The sequence below is a fragment of the Acomys minous genome (genome assembly GCF_964271855.1).
Source record: "Acomys minous genome assembly, chromosome: 11".
NCBI lineage: Eukaryota > Metazoa > Chordata > Mammalia > Rodentia > Muridae > Acomys > Acomys minous.
The window spans coordinates 62,339,995-62,346,121 of record NC_140492.1 but is presented as its reverse complement, the minus strand read 5'-3'; positions in this window follow the sequence as shown (position 1 = coordinate 62,346,121).

The window sequence follows — 6,127 nt, the reverse complement described above, 5'->3', positions numbered from 1 at the left end:
TACTAAAAGTTTATCTTCTAAGATACTTTAATTTTCCAACCATATACCTGCCACATGCTATCTTATTTTATCTTAGTTTGCCTTTTCCTTATTAGTAACAACCTACACACCTTTTCTCCTAGTTTTGGCCATTCAAGCTCCCTCTTTCATAAATTCCATTTTCTGTGTATAGTAGCTGCCTATCAATATTTTGCTTTTGATTTCTGTTGCCATTGTTGTTTTTATTGGAGGCCAGAGGAGTTGGCTCAGAAGTCAGAATGTTTGCCACCCCGTGAGGAGAGGGGAAGCTCTGAGTGGATGCATAGTAGTGGCGTGAGTGCAGTCATAGCAAGGACTCCAAGGTCTCGGTCCCATGAGACTTGGCAGAACCTTGTTCTGAGTGAGGCTCAGAGGCATAGCTGAGCTTCTGTCTGGTCCACTTATGAGCATTTACAAATGATTGACCCGTGTGTGAAAAGCTAGTAACTGCAGCTTTCTCCTCCCAAGTGTGGGATGTGAAACAGACTTGTGTGAGGGTGTGTGGTGTTTTTCTGCTAAAAACAGACTTATGAGAGGACAGGTGATGGACAGGAACTGCCTCTTACAGGGACATGGTCTTTGCCAATTGATAAACATCCTGACTCTGAGAAGATATACGTGTGTGTGTGTGTGTGTGTGTGTGTGTGTGTGTGTGTGTGTGTGTGTGTGTATCCAAAATAAGAAGCGGGGCCTTCTTGTCTTGGCTGCTCATCGTTCCACTTCAAGATGCTCCTAGAGAGAACCACTCCAGCTAATGCTTCGAGGTTCTGGGTTCCGGCTGCTGCTCTGGGTTCCAGAGCCTGTGATTGCAGGCACTTTTATTGAATGGCTGCTTTGCTGTTTAATGGGTCTGCTGTTATCCTGCTGACTACGCCAGTAGAATCACTCCAAGGAACTGAATTTAAAAAGGTCTGCTTCTCCAGTTCCCATTAACCTCTTTTCTCTCCTATCCAGTGTAGGTAGGTTGGGAGGAAGGTCAAATCATTGAAGAACCCCAAATAAAGTAGCTTTGGAAAAGCTCAAAGCCTACACAGAAGCTCATTGTGTCCGTCTTGTACCACATGTTCATTATCCGTTCATCATAGGTGGTTCCCATGTCCTGGCTATTGTGGGTGGACTGGCAATGGAGGTGTCTGAGCAGGTGTCTGCGGAGTAGGATGTGGTGTCCTCGGGTGTACACTAAGACCAGGCAAAGCTAGGTGACGTGGTAGATGTTTTTGTCTTTTGGAGAATTCTCCACACTGATTCCAGGGTGGCTGCACCTGTTTTCCATCTTGCCAACAGTGAACGAGTGCCACTTTCCTCACAGCTCTAAGATGAAGAGCTACAGGCAATCAGTGACCACTGAAAGAGGGAAGTAGTCCTTGCCAAGGATGAGCTCTCTAAACGATTGTCCTATACCAGGTGGTCAGCCCTAACAACATATGCATGCAAACAAACTAAATAACCTATATGTATTTATATATTACATAACAATAATAATTAAAGAGAAAGAGGTCGTGAGTTTGAAAGGGAGTCAGAAGGGAACACAGTGAAAGGGAAATAATGTAGTTGTATTTTAATCAATTTTAAAAGCCCACATTACAATTATGTTTACTTATTTCATAAATAATTTTGCTTATTATTATATTCTACTTTAATAAACAAGTATCTAAACATCTAAAAATCAATTTTGTAGAAATATCTTAAGATATCAAGTTTAGGAAAGTTTGCATATAGAACTATTTAATAAATTTTGGGTTAATTTTGTAGAAGCTCGTGTCTTCTGTTATTGCACAGATTTCACTTTACATTGGTATGTTCTTCCCAAACTTGTATAGGCTCACTGGCTAAATAAAGTCTTACCACTTCTGTTTCACGTATAATACCATGTAAAATGTGAGTTTGCATTTAACCCAATTGAATACCTATTCTAACAAACCCCATTTAACAATAATTATATTTTATAGCATATACCTTGAAGATAATTTTCAAGCTCTTTAGGTGATTTAAAATTCTTGGCTGAAACTACATTGAGGTAATTGATGGGTATTCATTAACAGTTTGGAATATATAAGGCATAGCGCTGAACATTAATTCCTGAGCATATTTTCTGTCTCTAATTCTTACATAGTACAGAGTGGGCAAATGTTTTTGTGTCTGCTAAGGGAAGTGTGCATTTCGACACTCTTACTTGTTCTTTAAGAAATGTATAGGAGTATAGAGCTTACCCTAAGAGCTGTAAATAGAGCATTGCTGTAGTCAGGACTGAAGGTTGATAGCCTCTTCTTCCTAGGCTCTTCGAGAGCAGCTATGGCATCTGATGTTATATCACCCGACACCAGTCTTTGGTAATCTCACTTCTGCAGCCTTCTTTTCTTTAGCGTACTAGCTTATTCTTACTAAAACTCAAAAGGTTTCCCTTGATCATTTGCCTAACCTACCTATCACTTCCCAGTCACCCGTGGTGCCATCTTATTCAAGTTCAAGCAAAGTGTTACTAAATCAATTATGCCAGAAATCTCATGCAGTGTATGAAGTTCCTAGGGAGGCATCAGCATCCTCAAAGCTCATGGCATATCTCTCTCCATGACATCACACAACAATTTATTATTATTATTATTATTATTATTATTATTATTATTAATAACTTCAGTTATTTTTTAAAATGATATTTTAGTGTGTTTTACTTCTTTAATTTGCTTCTGACATCTCCTAAATTTTCCTGTTTCTTTTTCTATTTTAAAGTATCTAATTATAGTGACCATCGATGATTGAACACAGAGTCCCACACATACTAAGCCAGGCCCCCACAAGTCAAGTGTTTTTTCCGTTGAGATGCACAGACTTACCCTCAGGATTGTATTAATGGCCACAAATGGCATATTACGTCCAAGAACTGTTATAGTTTGCATCTGAAGATGGATTCTCTATAAAGAGTATTTTAGTCAATTATCATAAATTAGACAGAATGATCTACTTTTCTTTGAAAATGTTCACTGTGTTATATTCAAGGTTTGGATTGATTTTGCATCCTTGCTATGCATGCCTGAAATGAACACCATTCACATCTTTCATTCATGGAAATCATTAGGAATCGGCTTCCTATAGTCACCCCAAATTCTCTCATATTTGTAGGGACTTCTGTTTTACTGTGATGCTTTGCCGGAAGTTCTTCAAACCAGCTCAGAGGTGAGCACTTTGCCTCCAGCGAAAAAGGGCTGCCTCTCAACTGTCTACAGAAAGACGACACACTCTGTTGTCTCACACACACGCTTTTGTAAACACCAGTGGGCAGAATCAGAGGAGCCACAGCACTAAATGGGGATGACAGACAAGACCGAGCAGGGATTAGCTGCCCTGCTGGTCAGTGGGAGACGGTCAGGGATTTATTTTGAAAAATTGTTCATGATTTGATGTTCTGGCTTCTGGATACACCAGGGAGCCTTTGGCATTTCTCTCAAGCTACCCACACTTCATAATAAAGTAAGTAATTGTGCTTTTGTAAATGAAAAGTAAACATCTGTGAAACGCTACTGTTTTCTCCCTATCTGACCTGTCCAGAATTTAGAAACTCATACAAAGTTTTTCCCCATCATAGCAATACAGGTGTTTGTACAGGTCCATAGGAATCTGCCCCTGCTTTTAACAGCTATAATAAAAGACATTAATTTATAACCCGAGGCTTGTTTAGACTCTCATGATTAAGAATAATTTTCACCATAACTAGATACTTTATGATGTCTTGTTTTGTTTATTATTAGCATGTGTATATGTATACAGTGTATGCAGGAGGAATGGCACATGTCACGGTATGCATGTGGAGGTCTGAAGACAACTCGGTAGTCAGTTCTCTTTTTCCACCTTTACATGGTGTGGCATTTTTGAATGACAATGGCCTCCTTAGGCTCATATGTTTGAATGCTTGGTCCCCAGTTAGAGGAACTGTCCAGGAAGGATTAGGAGGTGTGGCCTTGTTAGAGGAGATGTGTCAGGGAAGGTGGCCTTTAAGATTTCAAAAGCCCACACCAGGCTAAGTCTCTGTGTGTGTGTGTGTCTCTCTGCCTTTCTTCTTCTTCTTCTTCTTCTTCTTCTTCTTCTTCTTCTTCTTCTTCTTCTTCTTCTTCTTTTCTTCTTCTTCTTCTTCTTTTCTTCTTCTTTTCTTCTTCTTCTTCTTCTTCTTCTTCTTCTTCTTCTTTTCTTCTTCTTCTTCTTCTTTTCTTCTTCTTCTTCTTCTTCTTCTTCTTCTTCTTCTTCTTCTTCTTCTTCTTCTTCTCTCTCTCTCTCTCTCTCTCTCTCTCTCTCTCTCTCTCTCTCCATCTGTCTGGGCTTCTATCTTGTCGATCAGATGTGAGCTCCCAGTTATTGCTCCACCATCATGCCTTGTCTACCTGCTGCCATGCTTTCCACAGCGATGACCATGGACTAACCCTCTGAAATTGTAAGCAATCCCCCAGTTTAATGCTTCCTTCTGTAAGTTGCACTGGTCATGGTGTTTCCTCACAGTGCCAGAACAGTAACTAAGATAAATGAGTCCTATAGGTTGAATTTAGGTTGTCAGGCTTTTTTTTTTCTTGGTAAGTGCCTTCACTGACTATACCATCTTGACTGCCCCTAAACCAGATACTTTTAGGCATTGAGGTTAACACGGTAGAGTCCATGCCTGCAAAGTCTTCTTGGGAAGGCTGGCCTGGCACTCAAGGAACACCTATAGGAAATATCTTTAACCAAGAAGGTAAACAAATCAAAATAGGTCCAGGAAGTCCCTGAAACTGATCAGATTCACTATGACCCTCCCTCCCAGAGTAAAGAAGGCAAGCTGCTAAAAAGACTCTGAGACCAGACCAATGGCCTACAAGAAGCAGAAACTAGCCACGCTGGTTTCTTTGAGTAATTTCTGTTGCTGTAAGTAACCCCTCACCCATATTCCTGTAAGTAACGCCAATAAGATGCCTTGGTTCACTAAGTTGGACTTTGATCTGTCATGAGATCATGAGATCCCTACCTAGGGTGAGTAGATGCGTGCTGTGTCTCTCCTGGGAAAGTTTTGTCTCACAACAAGGGCTTCTAACCAAGTAAACGGATCAACGCTGCTACTGAAAAGGTGTGTGAGAGTGGTCTCGTCCCTGTCCCTGTCTCTCTGTCTCTGTCTCTGTCTCTGTCTCTGTCACCTTGGTCTGTGTCAGAAGCACAAAACACTCATCCCCACCTTCCCTTTTACTTTGCACTATTTGAGAATGCAATCAGAAAGCCCATGCTACAATTGACATCTTGACCTTGGGTCTCTGAGGCAGCAGAACCTTGAAACAACACACTTAAGTTCTTTATGGATGGCCTGGTCCCTGGTGTTCTGATATCACAGGACATAACAGATGGCAGTACCCAGGAATAACTGCTATTTGCTCAACAAAGCTCTGGGCCTCCTCCTCTCTCCCCTGAGATGTTCTGCCTTAGTCAGTATGCTCAACTGCAGTCACCTCAGCAACGCTGTCTTCTCAAGTGTCCTGCGGGTCTTGTCCCTGCCCTCTACGTGTTTTTAATTCTCTTTTTGTTTGTGTGTTTTACGAATGCTGGGCAGTACACTTTTTCCTTTTTTCAGTTGTCATATATATTTTTAAAACACTGAAATTGTTTAACTTTTAAAAAAGTTTTAAATCACTTTTGAGTAGGCCGGGCATCTTCAATAGGTCAGGTCCCCTTGCAGGAAACAGACACCAGCTCTATTCTCTTCGCCATCTTTTGTTGGTGGATGTATTCCGTGCTTAGCTCCTTTAGGGTTTTGCCTTTTGATTCACACAATCCTCTTTTTTCTCTTTAAAATGAAAACTTCAAGCTCCGGCTTTCATAATTTTGCCTCTGAAGTGAGCATCAAGAAAGCTCCTGGAACTCAGAGTCTGAACGCTGACTCTGCCAACATTTCTGTTACAATTATATCAATCTTCCTCCAGGCCCAGTGCTTCTGGATGAACAGAGGGGAGCCTTCATTGAGGCGATGCAAAAGAAAAAAGCACTTTGATTAATTTTAAATTATCTCAATATGGTCTGAGCTGTACCCAGCTTGTATGTTCCTTTAGTTGCACTATATGCCTCCTGGGTCTGCATGGAACTATGGAGAACAGGGTTCCTGTCG